Here is a 21,163-nt window from a genome sequence, read left to right as displayed (position 1 = left end):
AATTGTGGTTAAAGTGACCAGGCTCTGAGTGAGGCTCTGAGAATGGGGCCAAGGTGGCATTTCTTGGGTAGCCTCTTTGGGCTCCTCCAAAGCCCCCTTCATTCCCTGCCTAGTTCTGGGTCACTGACAATGTAGCTGGAAACCTGGCTTTTGTCCCTTTATTTGTAGGCATCTGAAATTCTTCCTGGAGGATACCAAGGAGTGTGGACCGTTCTCCCTGATGACCCACTGATATTAGGAAGTCAAAGCCATCCTCAAGCTGCTAGAGGCTGTTAGCCCTGGCCTGGAACTGATTGGGAAAAGCTGCTGCTGAGTGTCAAATAGGCCAAGGCCATTCCTAAAACTGAGAGACTTCAAGCTTGTTTCAATTTAGGTCCTTGTTTTCTACCTTCTCAGGTTAGTGGGAAGACCATTGGGTGGGCAGGTCCTCAGCTTAAGTGTCAGTTTGTGTACCACACAACAGGCTGTGTTGACTATGTAGGGGTCCTCTCTGCTCTGGGCCTTGGTGTTTGCTTTAGTAAAAGGTGGAGACCTCATGGGACAGACCCATACTCCTCCGTGAATCGGACCCTGACCAGGCGCACTTAAGCATATTCCCCTAGTTCCACCATTGCTTCTCCCCACACACCTCTTCAAGCATGTATCTGCTGGACTAAGGAGGGGTACAGCACAATAGGTCTCTGTTAAGAGGATCTGTGCAACAACTGCTGTAGGCATGTGGCTTACAATGCTTGGTTTGGTAAAAAGCTACCCAAGCAGTTTTTGCAAAGGAGGAAAATCAATCTCAAAATAATGAGGCCCCAGAAAAGCCCACATTCAGGCAGGCAATAACATAAGAGGAACAGCCAAAGACAAATGAAGTGGGATTCTATCCAGATTTTGTCCCCCAAGAGGGTGAGAATAAAGGACATCATCCCCAGCCTCCCTGAGGGCCCCTTGCTCAGATCACCTGCTTGCTTAGCTACCTGTGGAGGATAATTGCTTCCTATAGGCCAGTGGGCTTCATTCTCTGGGTTCTTGGCAGTTACATTTTTTTTAACTTTAAATTTATATATTGATTTTTTTATTTTCTAAAATAAAAAATTATTTTATTACTATATGGTAATGTAGGCTTGAATTATAAACATCTTTAGCCCAAAATTTTTTTCCAAACGTAAGAAATTATGAGAAATGATAGTATTTGTCAAGAAACTAAAGGTGACTAATTGTTCCTTTAAACAAAAAGAAGAAAGGCCTGGGAGATTGTGTCTGGACAGGACATACCAACTCAATGAACCTTCTGGGTGGAAATATGGTGGAGATTTGGGCCAAGGTGGGTCAGGGGAGAGAAAAGTGGCAGAAATGGAGGGTGGGGAAGGAAAAACCTTATTTGAGTACAAAGCCTGAGAGAAGACCCACTTACCCATTGAGGGCCATGCCAGTGGATTTTCTACCCCAGTTCTGGGGACTGCACTCCTTAGCAGCTGTTTCCTGAGCCCACAGGATGCTATTCAAAACTCAAGCCCTATGCCAGGTCCCCAGAGCCTGGAACTTCCCCTCAAATGCCCAGGTACTTCTCACAATAGGCTGAGGGGCTGAGGAAAAAACCTGTATGCACTCAGTGACGCACACCAGTGAGCAGTCTGTGAGGATGTCAGAATGTGATCCAGCAAAACCCAAAACCCCACGGTAATGTAGGCTTGAATTACAAACATCTTTAGCCAAGTTTCTACCTAAGACCCAACTCATATTTACTTCATGGTGGTTTGGATAGGTCTCCCCTTAAATAGGTCACTATGTAGCTGGGAATTTTCTGGTGTCCTTGCCCCAGGCCCACCATGGCTGGAAGAGATGGGAGTTGATGGAGCATGTAGCAGGGGGAGGGGGGGTGGCTCTGAGGCCTTTGAAGGGCTGTGCTGAGGAATATCAAAGGTCATTTAGGACCAGAGGGCCTTGGAACCTTAGAATGACTGTGGCCTAAAAAAGCCCCTCCACCTTTTCATGGTGCTATAGACTGAACTGAGGGCCTTGCGCATGCTTGGTTAATGGACTACCACTCAGCTAATCCCCAGCCAAAGGCTCCTTTTCTTACAGCAGGTATCTGAGGCAGAGACCCAGGCAACAACAGCAACAGCTGCCATTCAAAAACTTTTTGGGGGGGCTGGGTATGTGGCTCAAGCGGTAGCGCACTCGCCTGACATGTGTGGGGCGCTGGGTTCGATCCTTAGCACCACATAAAAATAAAATAAAGATGTTGTGTCCACCGAAAACTAAAAAATAAATGTTAAAAAAATTCTCTCTCTTAAAACAACAAACTTTTTTTTTAATACTAAAAATAATACAGACACTTTACCATTCATTAAGTACTCTTCTAGATGGTCCCCCTAGGGTCACCACACTCCTGTACCATGGGCTCTACTTCTGGTCCTCTTCAATGTCAAGAGTGCTGCTATGATTTCAATGAAGTTTGAATTGGTTCATGTGCTGAACTTGGTCCCCAGTGTAGCAAGGTTGAAAAGTAGTGAAGTGAGCCTAGAGGAAGGTGATTGCATCACTGGGGATATCACTCTTTGAAGGGATTAAAGTGGTTTTTTGGGGACACTTGTTAGTTCCCAAGAAAGTTAGTTGTTATAAAAATAGCAAGCCTGTCCTGAATCCTTCTTGCTTCCTCTCTCACTATATAATCTCTTCTACATGCCCTGCCATTGTGATGCCATTTTGCCAAGAAGCCCTCACCAGAGGCTGAGCAGATGGGGCCACCTGATCTCAGACTTTCAGCCTCCAAAAAAAGAAGTATCTCTTATGAATAAAGAAGTATCTCTTATGAATAAAGATCCCAGCCTCAGTTATTTTATTATAATAACATAAAACAGACCAATATAAGTGGTGAGGTTCTGTGAGACAAAGTTCCTACTTGTAGTTATTTGCAGGAAGCTTTGGCTCTCGAATTTGGCTACTGGGACATTGTAAAGGAATATGCCAGGGAGGCAGGTCATATAAACCAGAAAACAAAGTAATAGCATCCTTATACTGCTGAAAGAAAGAATGATATATCCTAGAATGATATAGCCCATAAAAATGTCCTTGAAAAGTTGAAGTGAAAAGTATTTTCATATGAGTAAAACCTGAGAGAATTTGTTGCTCACTGACCTGCACTCTGAGAGAGAGTTCTCCAAGCTGAAAGAAAATGATACAAATGGAAACTCAGATCCAGGCAAAGGAACAAAGAGGGCTGGAAAAGATAATATGTGAGTAAATATAAAAGATGCTAGTTTTCCCACTCTCAAATTTCATTTGAAGATAAAATGGCTGTTTAAAGCATGAAAATAAGTATATTGCAGGGCTATATCCCATGAAAAGGAAAATAGGACATAGCACAAAGAGTAGGGACAATGGAAGTACATGGTTGTAAAGTTCTTATGTTTTAGCCAAAAATGGAATATTATTTGGAAGAAGATTGCCATAAGTTAAAGATGCATAATGGAAATCCTAGAGCAACTAATAAGAGTGCTCTATAGGTTATGGATTAATAAACAAGATCAAATACTAAAAATAATATAATGGCAGGAAAAGAGAACAAAAAATACATGAGAAAAAACAAACTAGCAAAATGGTAGATACACTCAAGTATGTCAAACCAGATGTGGTAGTACATGCCTGATGTCCCAGCTATTTAGCAGGCTAAAGCAGGAGGAACACTTGTGTCCAGGACAGGCCAGCCTGGAGAACATAGTGTGACCTGTCTCTTATTTTTTTAAAAAAAGTAAAGTCAAACATATCAATGATTACATTAAATCACAATGATCTCAGCTCTCCAATTAAAAGAGACTTCATCAGACTGAATTTTCAAAAGAGCAAGATTCATGGTATGCTATCTACAATATAAACATGAAAGCATAGATAAATAAACAACCATATGCTTTCCATGAAAAACCATATTTTATTTTATTTTTTTAAAAAACATTTTAAATATAAAAGTACAGATTGGTTAAAAATAAATGATTGTGAAAAGAAACAACAAGCAAACCTCAATCACAAGAAAGCTTCAGTGGTCTCATCAGCATCAGAGAGCAGCCTTTTGGACACAGATACAGAGGGACATTTCATAATGATGAAAGAATCAATTCATCAAGATGATATGAACTCCTGAATGTGTACATACCTCATGACAGATCTTGAGAGAACATGAAGCAAAACAGAAATGAAAGAAGAGACAAAGTACAATTATACATACAAGTTTAAATGCTACAATCCATTATAACATAATACAGTTGATAGGCATAGACAAAACAAATGAAAATGTATCTTCAATTCTCCTTTGTCTGTCAACAAAACTAAACCAACATTTATAGAACTCTACATCCTACAATGGCAAATACACATTCTTTAAAAAAATACACACAACTACACTAAGGTGAACAATATGCTGGACCATAAATCAAGTCCTGAATTTAAAATGATAAAAAGCATATTCTCTGGTTACTGTGGAATTAAATTATAAAGAAAAATTCATGACAACTGGAAAATACCAAACATATTACCACATAAATATACTTTTGAAAAACCATAAGTCAAATAATAAATCACAAGGGAAGTTAGAAAACATTTTGCAGTGAATTATGAAGAAAGTACAACATATAAAAATGTGTGGGATGCAGCTAAAGCTGGGTTTAGAGGAAAAATAATAGCTTTAAGTGCTTATTTTGGGTGTTAAGAAAGGCTTAAAATTAATTATCTAAATCATCATATTAAGAAGCTAGAAAAAAGAGCAAATTTATAATCAAAGAGAGCAGAATAAAATAATGAGCAGAAATCAATGGAATAGAAACAGAGTAACAATGGAGATATTAAATTAAACGTTTTAAAAAGTTTTTCTTTAATGCAAATCAAAACTACTCTTAAGATTTTATCTTACTCAAGTCAGAATGGCAATTTTCAAGAATATAAGCAACAATAAAAGTTAGTGAGGTTGTGGGGAAAAAGTACACTCATACATTGCTAGTGAGAATGCAAATTGGTACAGCCACAATGGAAAGAAGTATGGAGATTCCTCAGAAAACTTGGAATGGAACTACAATTTGACCCATCTAGCCCACTCCTCGGTTTATACCTAAAGGACTTAAAATCACCATACTACAGTGACACAGCTACATCAATGTTTATAGCAGCTCAACTCATAATAGCTAAATTATGGAACCAATTTAGGTGCCCCTTTCAACAAATGAATGGATAAAGAAAATGTGGTATATATGCACCATGGAATACTACTCAGAAATATGAAATTATGGCATTTGCTGGTAAATGGATGTCACTGGAGAATATCATGCTAAGTGGAAAAAAAGCCAATCCCCAAAAAACAAAGGCCAAATATTTTCTCTGATATATAGATGCTAATTCACAATAAGTGGGGCGGCTAGGGCTAGGGAAGAATACTTTGGATTAAGCAGAGGAGGGTGAAGGGATGGGAGGGGGTATAGAGGTAGGAAGAATAGTAGAATGAATCGAGCATCAATACCCTATGTGCACATATGACTACCTGACTGGTGTGATCCTACATCATGTACAACTAGAAGAATGAAAAGTTATACTCCTTTTATGTAGGATGTGTCAGAATAAATTCTACTGTCATGTATAACTAATTAGGACAAATAAGAAAAGTTTTGTTTTGAAAATATTAATAGAACTTGTTAACCATTAGCTATAAAAATCAAGAAATAAAATATGCTGGGTATGGTGGCACACACCTGTAATTCAGCTACTCAGGAGGCTGAAGCAGGAAGATCACAAGTTCAAGGCCAGCCTGGGCAACTTAGTGGGACACTGTCTCAAAATAAAACTACAAAAGGGCTGGAGATGTGGCTCAGTGGTATAGCACTTGCCTAGCATGTGTGAGGCCCTGGGTTCAATTCCCAGTACCACCCTCTCGTACACCTAGGGGAAAAAAAAAAGGAAGGGAGGGAGAAAACATAAAGGAACATTGCTGTAGATCTTTTTGGCATTTGAGAATATGTTATGTCAACAGCTTCAACATCTTTGATTAAATAGAAAATTTCTTGAAAGAACAAATTACTGAAAATGATACAAGAAAAAAAAAAAGAAAATTAGATAAGCCCTTTGTAAGAAAATCAAATTCAAAATTTGAAAACTTTCCTTTAAAGAAAACTGAGGTCTAAATTATTGCACTGGTGAATCCTAACAGATTTACAGAAGAGAAGCAAACAATTCAAATTATCTTATGAGGCCACTATTACACTGCTAGCGAAAGTAAAAAGATATTATGAAAAAAGAGAACTATAGCCTAAGAACTTTCATGAATACAGGTATAAATTTCCTTAAAACAATATTGGCAAATGGAATTCATTAAAAAAGGACAATACATCATAAAAAAGAGGGATTTATTTTAGGAATGTAAGGTTTAATACTTGAAATTAATATAATTCATATTAACAGTATAAATTAAAAATATAACAAACTCTATAAATCCTGAAAAAATTACTTGACAAAATTCAACACTATTCAGGATAAAACCTGAAAACTAGAAAGAAGGAACTTTCTCACCATTATAAAAATATCTACAAAAATCCTACAGCTATCATCATACTTAATGATTAAAAATAGAATTCTCCGCCTTAAGATCAGGGGTAAGGCATGTCTGCTCTCATCACTTCTATTCAATTTTATACTCGAGGTCTTAACCAGTACAATAAGGAAACCCAAAGCATACATGTTAGGAAGGAAGCAAGAAAAAAAAAAAAGAAAAGAAAGAAAGAAAGAAAACCAATCCCTTTCATTATAGACAACAGATCACATCGTGTTAGTCTTAAGGATCTAGCAAATGAATTTAGAAAGATTGTAGGTCTAAAGGTCAATATATAACAATTATATTTCTCTATTACTAGCAAAGAACAACTGGAAATAACATTGAAAATTATATCACTTATAATAGTATCAAAAACAGTAAATGCAAATTTAACCAAATACATGCAAGATAACATATAGTTAAGAGAAAATTTAAAAGACCTAAATAAAGATATATCATGTTTATAGATTAGAAACCTCAATATTAAGATATCAATTCTCCTCAAATTGATCTATAGATTCAATTTGATCCAAATGAATAACCCAGGAAAATGTTTTGCAGTGCTTGATAAGCCAATTTTAAATTTTACATAGAAAAAAAAATTCTAAAATTTATATAGAAAAATCAAAGACTCAAAGAGAGTCAAAACAGTTTTGGAAAATAATAAAAAAGTTGGAGGATTTATATTACCTGAAAGTATGACTTACTATAATAATCAAGCTATAATAGTCAAGATAGTGTAGTATTAGCATAAATATAGTTTTGTACTAGAACATAATAGAGTTCATAAATATTCGTGTTCATACATTATCAATGGATTTTCAACAAAGGTGTCAAGAAGTCAATGAAGGAAAAGCTTTACTTTTTGAAAATGGGGCTTAAAACAACTGAATACCCATATGGAAAAAAATAACCTTGGCAACTACCTCATATCATACATAAAAATAAGCTCAAAATTATCATAAACCTAAATATAAAAGTTAAAACTATCTTGTGGTAGGATAAATTTATTGGAAGACAAAAATCACTAACCTGAAAAGAAATATCTGATAAGTACATTTCATCAAAATTAAAATCTCATGTTCTTAGAATGACATAATTAAAAAATGAAAAGGTAAATTGTGGATGAGAAGAAAAGTTTCTCAACATATATTAAAGAAAAAAATCTTGTATTTAGAATATATAAAGTACTCTAGAGCTGGGCCCACCTGTAATCCCAGTGACTTAGGAGACTGATAAGGGAGGATCACAAGTTCAAAACCAGCCACAGCAATTCAGTGAGGCCCTAAGCAACTTAGGGGGACTCTGACTCAAAATAAAACAAACAAAAAGGGCTAGGGATGTCACTCAGTGGTTAAGCACCCCTGGGTTCAATCCCTGGTACCAAAAACAAAAAACTAGAAACTCATAAGTAAGCAAACACCACTCTCTACATGCAAAATATTTGAAAAATTGGTTTCCAAAAGCAGACAAATGGCTAATCAGTACAAGAACAGAGGCTCTCACAATTAGTAATTAGAAATATTAAAATTAAAATCACAATGAGATACCATCACACGCCACAGGAAGAGGTAAACCTAAGACTAACAATGGCAAGTGTTGACAGGATAAGAGGCAACTGAACTCTCACTGTTGGCAGGGATATAAAATGGTATGACCACTTTGGAAAACAGATGTTTCTTATAAACATACACTAAGAATATGACCTACAATTCTACTTCTAGGTAAACCTAAGAGAAAAATATATGTCCACAAAATGCATACATTTTATTTATTTATTTTTAAATAGTAACAAAGGTTTATTGGGGACCAACCTGTGAAGGGGGGACCTTATGGAGATCAAGACCCCAATGCATACATTTTAAATGCTCATAGCAGCTTTATGGCTCATAACAGATCCTAATTGGAAACAATACACGTGTCTAGTAATTGATGAATGAGTAATCATGGTATAGTCACATTATGGAAAACTAACCAGCAAATTACATATGTTACATATCCACACAACTTGGATGAACATCAAAAATTTCAATTGTTTGAATCTATTGTATGAAGTTCTAAAACAAGCTTAACAAGTGTAAAAAGATCAGTAGTTGTCTGAAGCTAGGTGTGGGGTAATTGACTACAAAGGGATAGGAGGAAACATTCTGGGATGAAAAGAATGTGAATGTCTATGTCTTATTTAGGACTTTGGTTATGTGTATAAATGTACACATATTATAACTCAAAAGAACAGTTAAAAGCAGTTTGTTTTGTTGTATTTAAATTATACTTTAATAAAGTTGATTTAAAATAAAAAATAAGGCAGAGAAGGAAGGGGTAGTGCTGGAGAGTGATATTGGCCAAATTATATTGTTGTGTAGAATGCATATATGAATATGTAACAACAAATCCCATCATTATATAAAACTATAATGCACTGATAAAACTGGAAAAAATAGATGACTATTTACTGATACAGTTCTAGAACTTATCCTACAAACATACAGACTTACATGTGACTAAATATTGATGTAAAATTAATGTACATTTCAGTATTGTTTTTAATAGCAAAATGTCTGGAAACAATCCAAATACCCTCCAAAAGAGATTGGTTATTTAAACTGTGATACTTACGTCTAACAAATTATGCAGCTGTCAAAGAGAATCCAAAGAACATTTGTGTATTGATATGAAAGAAAACTAAGAGTGGAAAAATATCAAGGTGCAGAATAGTATGTAGAGTATGACTCAATTTCCCTTTTTATTTTCTTTCTTTTTTGCCACACTGGGGATTGAACTGGCTCTCTACCACTAAATTACCTTCCCAGCCTCTATATTTTTCATTTGAGACAGGATCTCACTAAGTTGCTGAGGCTGACCTCGAACTTGTGATCCTTCTGCCTTAGCCTCTGGAGTTGCTGAGAGTATAGGCATGTGTCATCATACTCAACTTCAATTTGCCTTTTTTAATTTTTAAAAAATTTATTCTTTTTAGTTATATGGGACATTAGAATGCATTTTGACATATCATACATACATGGAATATAACTTCCCATTCTTGTGGTTGTACATGATATAGAGTTAGACTGGTCGTGTATTCATATATGAACATAGGAAAGTTATATCTGATTCATTCTATATAAGTTATATCTGATTCATTCAGAAAGTTATATCTGATTATTATAAAAAGTTATATCTGATTCATTCATTTCCCATTCTGACCCTCTTCCCCTCATTCTCCACTGTCCTAATCCAGTGAACCTCTACTCCTGGCTCCCTCACCACAGCTGATTGTGAGTCAGCATCCACATATCAGAGAAAACATTTGGTCTTTGGGTTTTGGGGATTGGCTTATTTCATTTAGCATGACAGCCTTTGATTTCATCCATTTACTGGCAAATGCCATAATTTCTTTCTTCTTTATGGCTGGGTAATATTCCATTGTGTACCAATTTGCCTTTAAAAAAGTATCTGTAGTATATATGTTTGAAAAAAAACATATAATAGATATAAAATCAATACAGCCAAAATTTTATTTTTTGAAAATACCAATAAAATCTATAAACCTTGAGCCAGATTAAGGCACAGAAATGGTATGACTCAAATTACTAACATCAGCAATGAAAGAGTGGACATTTAAAGGATAATAAGGAAATATCATGAACAATTTTATGCCCACAACTCAATAATTTTGATAAACAAATCCTTGAAATACAAAAATACCAAAACTCTCTCACACACACACACACACACACACAAAAAAACCTAGGCAGTCTACTAATAGAATTTATTTTATAGTCTAAAACATTACAACAAAGAGAACTTGGGGCTCAATGGGCTTTGCTGACAAATTATACCAAATATTTAAGGAAAAAATAATATAAATTCTACCAAGGGCCAAAATCAGACAAGGATATTACAAAAATGGAAAGCTATACACCAATATTCCTCACAAACAAAAACAGTCAGAAAAGTATTGGCAAATTTAATCTAGCATAAAACATCATGATTAAGTAAGCTTTCTCCTAAAATGAATGTTGGTTTAACATTCAAATATCAATGAAAGATAACTCACTTAAAAGTGGGATTTGAATAGATGTTTCTCCAAGAAGACAAATAGATAATAAATAAGCACATGAAATATGCTTGGCATCATTATGCACTAGGGAAATTCAGACCACACAGAGATACTACTACTTCACACTCATTATGATGCCCAAATTTGTAAAAAGGCAGAAAATAAGTGTTGGTAAGTATGTAGAAAACCTGCAATGCTCACACTGGTGACAATATAAAACGGGGCAGTCACTTTAGAGAGAAGTTTGGTAGTTCTTATCTAATCCAGCAATCCCACTTCTAGATATGTACCCAAGAGGACTGAAAGCATACCCCCAAAGACAGGCACATAAAATACTGATAGCATTTTCTATAATGGCACCAAAGTGAGAACGATCCAAAAGTGGTATCTCCATGCAATGAAATATTATTTTACAATTTAAAAGGAATAGAAAACTGATATATGCTACAGGATGGATGAGCCATAAAAACATTACACTAATTGAAATAAGCCAATTGCAAAAGGTGGCATATTATAAATTTGAATGAAATAGTCAAGATAGGCAAATCTATAAAGACAGAGAAAGTAGAATAGTGGTTGCTTAGGGTTGAGGATGGGAGAAATGGGGACTGACTGCTAACAGGGTTTCTTTTAGGAAGGATAAAAATGTTCTAAAATTGAGTGTGAAGGTGGTTGCATAACCCTATAAACACAGTAAAAGATACTGGAATGTGTACACTCTAAATGGATGAATTGTATGGTATGTGAATTATATCTCAATAAAGTTGCTAAAAACAAAATGACAAGCTAGCATGTATGGAACACTTTGCCTGTGGCAAGAGCTTTCCATTCATTATCTCAGAAAAAAAAAAAAAAAAAAAAACTCCCACCACCATACAAAGAGGAACAGATTGGTGACATCTATTAAACATTTACTTTGTGACAAACACTACTGTTATTTATGCAGGTCAACTCTCTTACTCCTCACCATATTGCCCATACCATTTTATGGGTAAGAAATAGTTTTACAGCTTTCCAGATGTGTAACGTGCACATCCAGCTAAGTATGGGCCCAACCTGCTTGTTTTCACCATCCTCCACACCATCTCCCTCCAATCTCTTTAGTGAAGTGATTCTCAAAGTGTAATCCCTGAAGCAGCAGCATCTGGTAACTTGTTAGAAATGCAAATCTTCGATCCCCACTGTAGACTTTACTGAATAAGAAAAACCCATGAAGGTGGGTCCAAAACATAAAAATCACACTGACAGAAAAAAAAGAAAAGAAAAAAATTGTAATAATCTTAACAGGTGCAGAAAAAGCATTTGACAAAACTCAACATTCAGGGGCTGGGGTTGTGGTTCAGTAGTAGAGCACTTGCCTGGCATGTGTGGGGCCCTGGGCTTGTTCCTCAACACCATGTATGAACAAATAAAATAAAGGTGTTGTGTCCACCTACAACCAAAAATTTTTAAAAAAACCCCAACTCAACATCTATTAACATAAAAATCTCTCAGCAAACTAGGAAAAGGGATCTATAAAAATATTTACAATATAAACATCAAGCTTAATAGTCACAGACTGAATGTCCCTCAAAGACTGGGAATCAGGATTTCTGCTCTTACCATCTATTTAACATTGTATTGGAGGTTCTAGTCAATGGAAAGAGAAAAGAAATATAAGAAAGTACACAAAGATATAAGTTTGTATGTTTGTAGGTTTATGTATTTTTATATCTTCATATTTTCCTATGTTTTCCAATTATTTCATAGACTTGAGTCAGACCTGGTTCTTACCCTCAGACAATTTAGTGTTATGCCCTTAAAGACCAAAACACTGGGACATAAATTGGAAGACAGGAACAATTAACATTTCAGTGTCTTCATGCCACAACCAAGTGCTCTATATTTGTATGAAGATGCCGCTGGGACTTTCCAAACTGAACATCTTGGTGCCACATGTGAGGGATGATGGCCTCTACAATCTACTATCTTTACCAAGTGACTTAATTTCACTGTGTTGTTTTCTCCTTTCTAAAATCAGAGTAGTAAAAATATTAACAGGACTGAAAAGAAATTGAAAGAGCACAGCACCATGTCTGAAACATAGAAAGTCCTCACTAAAGATATCAGTGATAATTCTATTTCACAAAGCATACATGAGCTGTGAAAAACTTGATTCATGGTATTCTAAAGATGGTTCAATTACCCAATCAATGTGCAAAAGGGCAGACAGGCTATAGAAGAAGGAATCAGGATGACGTTGGTGCTAGGTCAAGGTTAGCCCTAGTAACTGACTTCATGTCCTGCCTCCTCCTGTGGATTGCACTGCTTCTGTCATGCCCTGGGCTTCACTTCCATTCTGACCCTCTCTGGAACCACATCACAATCTCAGTCTCACAATGATGTGAGTGAGCAGCTAGCAAAGGAGGGAAGGGCTCAGAGCCACACATGCTCGGGGAATTGTAAAAGTGACCCAGATTCTAAGACATGCTATTTGGAATGATAGGTACTCTGTTCCTTCTGAGCTGGCACTAACGAGAAAGTGGAAGAATTTTTCTTCTACAGCAATTTCTGCTTTATAAATATAGGTTCTTGGAAGCTATGAACTGTACCTATAAACCAGCCCACAGCACTGCTAGATGGTATGATCCACATCCTTCTCATCGGGACCAAGGGAGTTTCTTGCAACAGGAGCCCAAGTGGTTTTCCATGCTTCGGCACCACTGCATAGGCACAAATACCCATACTTACATGCCCTCAATGGAATGGATTAGAAAGCCAAGTCAATCAGGGATGAGGTCAAACTATTTACACTGGTTTCTGGGTAAGAACTGTCTTCTGGTCTCCAGCCCAGTACACTACTCAAAATTATAAACTGATGTCAGCTTTCAAACAAAATTCAATTTAGAATTTTTAATTTGTTAAATTAGTTCTTCAATCACATTCACTCAATTAACAAGTGTTGACTGAGAACCAGTTGTGTGCCAGCTACTCTGTATAGTGCTGAGGACACACATTACGGTCCCTAAAGATCACTGAGACCCCATGCCTCATTCTTTCTGACAACATCAACCTAGAACTCCAGTTATTTTCACCTCTTGCAGCTTCAGAAGTCTCTCTTGTCCAAGCTGTCTGCAGCCCTGCTATTAAACACCTGCCCCTAAACAGCTCTCTAATTTTTTTTATGACACTGGAGATTGAACCCAGGGGCATTTTACCACTAAACTCAATCCCCAGTCCTCTTTATTTTTTATTTTGATATAGGGTCTCACTAAGTTGCTAAGGTTGTGATCCTCCTGCTTCAGCCTCCTAAATCACTGGGATTACAGGCATCTGCTACCATTCCTGGTAAAACAGCTCTTTTCTTGACCATGCCTGCATATTTACCTAGAAGGTTCCCCAAAGACATAAACCCGGTGGTAATATCTTTGAAAAACTTTCCCTGAACTATCTCAAGTTTGGCAGTGAGAAAGGGTTAAAACCTCATATGAACCTGACTTTATTCAGGAGGATGTAAATAGAATTTATTTAACTTTTCTTTACCAGGCAAAGAAAGGGAAGGGGGAAGTTGACTGGAGGACTAGCTTTGTATGTCTTATTGAGGGAAGCCGAGTTCAGAAACTAATAAGAGTACGGCTTGCAAGTCTAACTGGTCAAGTTCAAACAAACATGGCTCTGCCAGTCATTAATAGTATGGCTTGGCACATAACCTCTCTAGTGTCTTTTTTCTCATTTACAAATGGGAATCAATATAATAATATCTTAATAAACTAAGATCTATAAGATGTCCACTATATAAAATACTACTTAAGAGAGTGTGGCACTGGTACAGGGGAAAAACTGACCTGTGAAACAAGAGAAAGAGAGAGAGAGAGAGAGAGAGAGAGAGAGAGAGAGAGAGAGAGAGAGAGAGAGAATATCTCCAAACAGACCTAAGCATATGTGGACCTTTGAAAGTCACTAGTTCCTTGAGTGGTAGAACAGATCAGTAGGGGAAAGAGCTAACCAGTGCTTGTCCACCTGGCTGACCACATGAAGAAAAATAAAGTTATATATTTCACATCCTGTGTAGAAATCAAGTCTGGATGTATTAAGGACTTCAATGTGAAACTTCAAATCATTTTAGGAGAAAATATAGGAAAATATCTACATGATCTCCAGGCAGAAACATAAAGTACTATTCATAAAAACTGATAAATTCAACTACATTAAAATCAAGAGCATCTATTGACAGTATGATAATGGTATAAGGATAGACATGTAGATTAATGGAAGAAAACTGGAAATCAGAAACAATCTCTTATTTTTACATTCAACTGACTTTCAGCAAAGGTGCAAAGACAAGTGGGGAGGCTTTATCTGTTAATAGCCCTAAATTGGACACAGGTGGCCATCAACAGGAGCATGGATAAACTAAGGTATATTCAAACAATGAAAAGCTGAACATTAAGAGACATATTTGGGCTGTGATTGTGGCTCAGTGGCAGAGCTCTTGCCTAGCACATGTGAGGCATCGAGTTCAAACCTCAACACCACATAAAAATAAATAAATAAAATAAAGGTATTATGTCCACCTACAACTAAAACAATGTTTTAAAAGAGACATATATTTGCAACAACATGGATGAACATCAAAAACATTATGCTAAGTAAAAGGGACCTTGCATAAAAGATAACATACTGCATGATTCCATTTATGTGAACTTCTAGACTAGTAAAAAGAATCCATGATGAAACAAGTCAGAAAGCAGGAATGTCATGGTCTGCCTTGAGAAAACTCTGGAATGACAGACAAGTCCTTTATTTTGACAGGGTGTGGGTTACAGAGCTATACACACTTTATCAGAACTCAAATAACTGAAGCTCTACAGTATCACATGGCTATCATTCCAGTCACTTGGGAAGCTGGGGCAGAAGGCTCCTAAGTTTGAGGCTAGCCTCAGCAACTTAGTGAGATCCTGTCTCAAAATAAAAGATAAAATAAAATGTAGTTCAGTGGGTAAGCATTTCTGGGGGTTCAATCCCCAGTACAAAAAAATTATACATTATCAGTGCCATCCATGACATGAATATTTTACTTTAAAAAAGTAAATACGTGTTGAACTCTGGTTAATGACATACTGAAGTGGTTTTTTTTGGGGGGGATGAAATGTACTGATAGCTACAATTTACTGTGAAAAGCACTTAAAAATAAGATGGACTGATGGATAGAGGGACAGATGGATAAATAGAAAATAAATGCAATAAAATGTTCATGGTAAAATACAGGTGGTGGATACATTGGTACAATCCTTTCAACTTTTCTCTATGCTTGAAAATTTTCATAATGAAGTGTTGGAAAAAATACACTAATAAGGAAATACAGGTCCTACTACAGAAAACATACATCCCAGTTATAATCATCACATATGCAAGTTTCAGTTTCAATACCAGATGAAACTAACACATGATAATGGAGTCACCAACCTGCAAGAGGCAAATAAATAGATGAAAAAACAATCACCCTATGTAAAAGCAAAGATATGCCCATTCAATAACAAGGTACCATTTACAACTCTTGACACAACTTCAAATTCTATCAAATCCTGCTGTGGGTATGTTGAAACTAGCAGGGGAGTTTGAGTCCATTTACTATGGCTGTATCACCAGGCAAATTCTGTTTCCACATCTCAGTTCCCACATCTGCAAAATGAGGGGAGAGGGAACCTCAAACCAGCTAGGGTTCATAGTGACGGAGAAGAGGTTGGCAAAGATTGATCACATGTAGGTGAATAGCGTAGATCCACAATACGTGTTTTCTCTGTGTAAGAATTATAATCTGAATTTCCTACAATGGGCACATATTATCTTATTGATCAGGAAAAAAATGTCAAAAATTATCTTAGCCAGGGGCTGGGATTGTGGCTCAGTGGTAGAGCACTCGCCTAGCATGGGTGGGACCCAGGTTCGATCCTCAGCATCACATAAAAAAATAAAGGCATTGTGTTGTGTCCATCTACACTTAAAAAATAAATATTGAAAAAATTATCTTAGCCAAATAGCAATGATTTAAGAGAGTGTACTCAGATCTCTACACTGGGCTGGTTCATGGCTTCTGAACTGTACAACTGTGTTTTCAGGCCACAGTTTCCTCATCTGTGCCATAGGAATTGGGTAAATCATCTCAAGTTCTCATCTGATGGAGACAGTATATGCTTTTATAACTACATGATTTTCATTTGTGTGGGTAACTGAACCCTTCTCAACTCAATGTGAGAATTTGCACACTAACACCTCCCTGATTCAAACTTGAAAAATGTGTGGAAAAATGCATGAATATGAGGCCACATTTCCCATGAGAGTAGAGCTATATCAAGCCCAAAGCCTTTTAGGAAAGCTTCAAACTCTACACAATTCACAGAAAACACTCCAGAAATGCAGCTGTGACCAGCTGGGCAATCAGCCCCGGCCTCTTTTCAGAATACCACTACCCAGTGCCCCTTCCTTCCATGGAAACCTATCCACCCTGAGGTTGGGTTTTATATTTCAGAGACCCCTCGTTAATGCCTCTACTGGATCCTTTACTGTATGGAAGAACCTGGTGACTGTGATTAGGGAGAAGGCCTGACATTTCCAGTTAAGCACAAGTCCAAACATCCAATTGTTCTGACCATTAATGGCAGTTATTTGCAGCCATTTGGATTAATTACCAGCTCCTCAAAGTACAAGCAGCATCTCCTCCTAGCCCCAGGCAAGGGTAGAGAGGTTGGGAGAAGGAAGGCAGGAGAATAGTGGGCAGAGCCAGGTGAAAGCTCCTAATGGAAAAAGTGCACAAATGTCCTAAAAGAGTAAGATGCTTCTGGCCACCTGTTCTGCTTGGCCAAAATAGACAAAGATGAGCAGAAGGGACAAATCGCCACCAGCAAGAGCTGTGAGGGTACAGGGTGACATCAAAGCAGGCACAGAGATGGCTATGGGGGGAAACAAATAACTCTAGGACTGAGGATACCTGGGAGGGAGCTGGTAACATGGGTCAAGGGTTTTCCTGTAGTGCTGACCTTCAGAGCCCAACAGAGCATTCTAATTGCTGGCAGGACATGGACATGAGACTTGAGCAGTCACATAGGGCCTGCACTCAGAAGGGCCTCCTGGTGTTTGGGTTAATATGTGACTACTATTGTCTTAAAATGCTTAATAAATTTTGCAAAGGGCCCTCTATTTCCATTTGGCATAGGACTCCATGAGTTATACAGCAGGTCTTGCTAGGGAATGACAGTTCCAGGGACCACTTTTCTGAATCCCAACTACCAAGGACAGTGGATGAATGCCAAGATTTCAAGATGTCCTGTTTGGCTTGGGTTCTGGCCATGCATGACATAAACCATCTCCATTTCTAATGTTTCCCTTTGGGTTTCAAGACAAAGGCAGAAGAAAATGCAGCTGACAGGCCAGGGAGGGCCACCACAAATAACTGAACCAGTAGGGACAAGTTATCCTTTTTGTTTAGATTGGGTGGAACTCAGGGCCTTCCACATGCTAGGCAAGTGCTCTAGCACTGAGATATATAACCTCAGTGTAATTCATACTTTTTTGTTAGTCAATATATTAAGGAACAATTTTGTGTCTGGTCAAAGAATACTCTCTCAGAACACTAGGAATCAAAAATAGGGGGGCTTAGAGAAGTTGTTATTCACATCCAGCTCCAAGCATCATGAACCAGGACACTGTCCTCAGCACCTTTCCTTTGCTCTTTCCTCTTGTGGAGGAAATAGGGTACTAGAAGGAAGCATTCACACCCTTTGATTCAGCAATGGCACTCTTGGGAATCTGTCCCAGAAAGAAATACAAATGAAAATTTTTGTATGCCAAAGATGCTCAGGCAGCAGTTTGGCTGCAGTGACAATCTGAAAAGAACTTAAATGTCTAACAGAAAGAAAACACATCCCACAGCCATCTAATGGTAAGTTTTCAGCCTATAATCACAAGGGAAAGTGCTTAGGATATAAAACAACCATGTTGAAAGTTTGCTATCTCTCTCTCTCTCTCTCTCTCTTTTTTTTAATTTATTTGTTTTTGGCAGACACAACATCTTTCTTTGTATGTGGTGCTGAGGATTGAACCCAGGCCGCACACATGGCAGGCGAGCACGCTACCACTTGAGCCACATCCCAAGCCCGAAAGTTTGCTATCTCAATGATGCAAAAAGATGTTCACATAAAGGAAAACTACTGTCCAAAAAGACAACCCAACAATAGTGACATGAGGGACAATGAAGTTACGGAAATACCCTGATCTTAAACACCTGGGATCATTGCCTTAATAGTAAGTAAGCCTTAAAAATAATGAATGAACAGAATACAGAGGGAAAGGGAAGGAGTGGGCACAGGCTTGGAGATTTCCAGACAGTTAAGCAGTTACCAAATGGTTAGCGAATTAAGAGTCATGCCTCAGGAGCCCAATCCTACTGCTTCTTATGTAAAACTACCATGTAAAACTATCCTGGATGCAGGCATGTACCCAGTGGAGAGATCAGCTATCTGTTCTAACCTCCCAATGAAAGCATCTGTCCTCTAACCAGCTTCCACCTATGCTATAGGGTGCTGGGTACTCCAGGCCAGGATGCAATGGGCAGCCCAAGGGCACTGTGCAAGTGTGGTTCTGTGCCCCAAGTCTGTAAACTTCCGCCTTGACACACCACACACCATGAATAGCTACTATTTCTGAAAATGTGCGTCAGGAGTCATTATTCAACACACACGTCAGAAGGAAACAGGACATAAAAGGAAATTTATCTTTGGAAGCCTGAAGTGCAGACTTCATCTTTATTCACATTGCTCATCTATTTTATCAGCTGTTGTGGCTGGTCTGACCGACTGGCACTTTACAGGAAACCCAGGCATCAGAGAATGAATCATGTCCACAGTGGGTGCCGTCCACAGTCCATAGGACACTGTCATGAGGTCAGAGAAAAGATGCCCATTGACCAGTCCCCGTCAGGAGGGGCTTCTGCATTCAAGCTCAGTTCCATGCAGCCAGACAGGCTGCTCCTTTCTCCTCAGTGACTCAGAGGACCCTCTCCCCCATTTCATTGACTATTCTGAAACCTCCCTACTCAGCCTTCCAGGGCACTTCTGAGCCCTAATCCCATTTTGGCCTGTGGTAAAGCCCCTACATTGTCAACTACCTGGACTTGGCACCTGAGCAGCAATTTTTCTAGAGGCAACAGAGGTCACTGGGTTATCCTCAGAACCAAACATCATTCCTGATAAATGTTTATATTTAACAGGCCTATTGCATATGATTGAACAGGTTGTAGACTGTATAACCTTAGGTGGAGTCAATCAAAACAGATACTATAGATTTTTTTTTCATTATAACACACACCCAGAAAATGAAGGAAAAGAGTATTCTGACAAATCAGTATTCTACAACAATTTTAGGATAAGCAGAAGAAAAGGGCTTTGAGAAATCTATCTGCACACCAACTTGTGAAGGCCAAATGAACAAGCTTCTCACCTCCCCAGGCTCCTTAGGACCACTGATGACAAAGAAATCTGGTTGTAGGATTGTGGCAGCCTCATCCCAGTCACAACTTCATCACCACCATACTGTCAATACCTTGCTAACAGGGCACTCTGTGGCTGCAGCGAGCAGGCACAGGTGCACATGAATGGTACTCCATTCTTGTTCCTGCTATACTTCTGCTCGAGACCCTCTTTTCTTTCCAAGGCCTCACAATCCAATACAGTGGTCCACCTGTCACCCAGGGCTCAGAGTTGCCACAGACAAAAAGCCTGTGAGTCAAGGTGAGGCAGCTTCCCATGGCCAATCCAGAGTACCAGGGTTGGGGGAAGAGGCTCTGCCCATCTTTCCCAACCTCCTCCTGCCTGGAGCTTTCTGCTCTCCCTGCCTGTTAGCCCACCCCGACACAGTGACACAAGCACACAAGTGTAAGGCTCTCCTCAGCACCTTTCCTCTGCTCTCCCTACCTGGGACCCTTATTCACCCTTTAATTACCTGCCCACAGAAGGCCTTCCATAGTGGGCTCCCTGCCCCACCCCTCATCTCACTTTCCATTGATGGCATCTTTCCTTAGCTCTTGTGGGTATCCTGCTCTGAATATTCTCAAATCTTCTCTACTTGGAATGACCTGCACCTCTTGGGTTCCAAGCATGGCCACCAGGGTCATGCACAGGCCAGTGTGGAGGGTTTTAAGAAGGCTGGCCTGGGGACAAGGAAAAATGGACTCTGGTACTCCAGAACCTCTGGATTGGATTCCTAACACCTGGCTGTGGACACTGTGTGCTCCACATAGCTTTTGGGATAGAGTGAATGACTAAGAGATACAGATTTTTTTTTCTAAAAAGAAAGGACAAAATCTGTTTTCTTTTATCACTTACTATTCTTTGCTCTGCTCAAAAGATTCAAAACATTTCAAACTTACTCCTGGCATTTATCGTCTATCAAGTAACAAAAAATTCTCCCAAATCACCACATCTATGTTTCCCAGATTCCAAGATTCTGCCTCAGAAAGTGAGCCCCCAGCCCCACGGCACTGAGGCCTCCACCCAGGCCAGGAGCCTTGA

General features: G+C 38.3%; 1 protein-coding gene across 3 annotated transcripts in view; it reads right to left on the bottom strand.

The window, feature by feature from the left end:
- Positions 1-21,163, bottom strand: part of Osbp2 (oxysterol binding protein 2) — a 175,476-nt gene that overhangs the window by 48,878 nt on the left and 105,435 nt on the right. The gene's annotated exons all lie outside the window — the stretch shown is intronic.

Source organism: Callospermophilus lateralis, chromosome 1 (genome assembly GCF_048772815.1).
Source record: "Callospermophilus lateralis isolate mCalLat2 chromosome 1, mCalLat2.hap1, whole genome shotgun sequence".
Lineage (NCBI taxonomy): Eukaryota > Metazoa > Chordata > Mammalia > Rodentia > Sciuridae > Callospermophilus > Callospermophilus lateralis.
The sequence above is the reverse complement of the archived record's forward strand: the minus strand, read 5'-3'. Positions and strand labels throughout refer to the sequence as shown.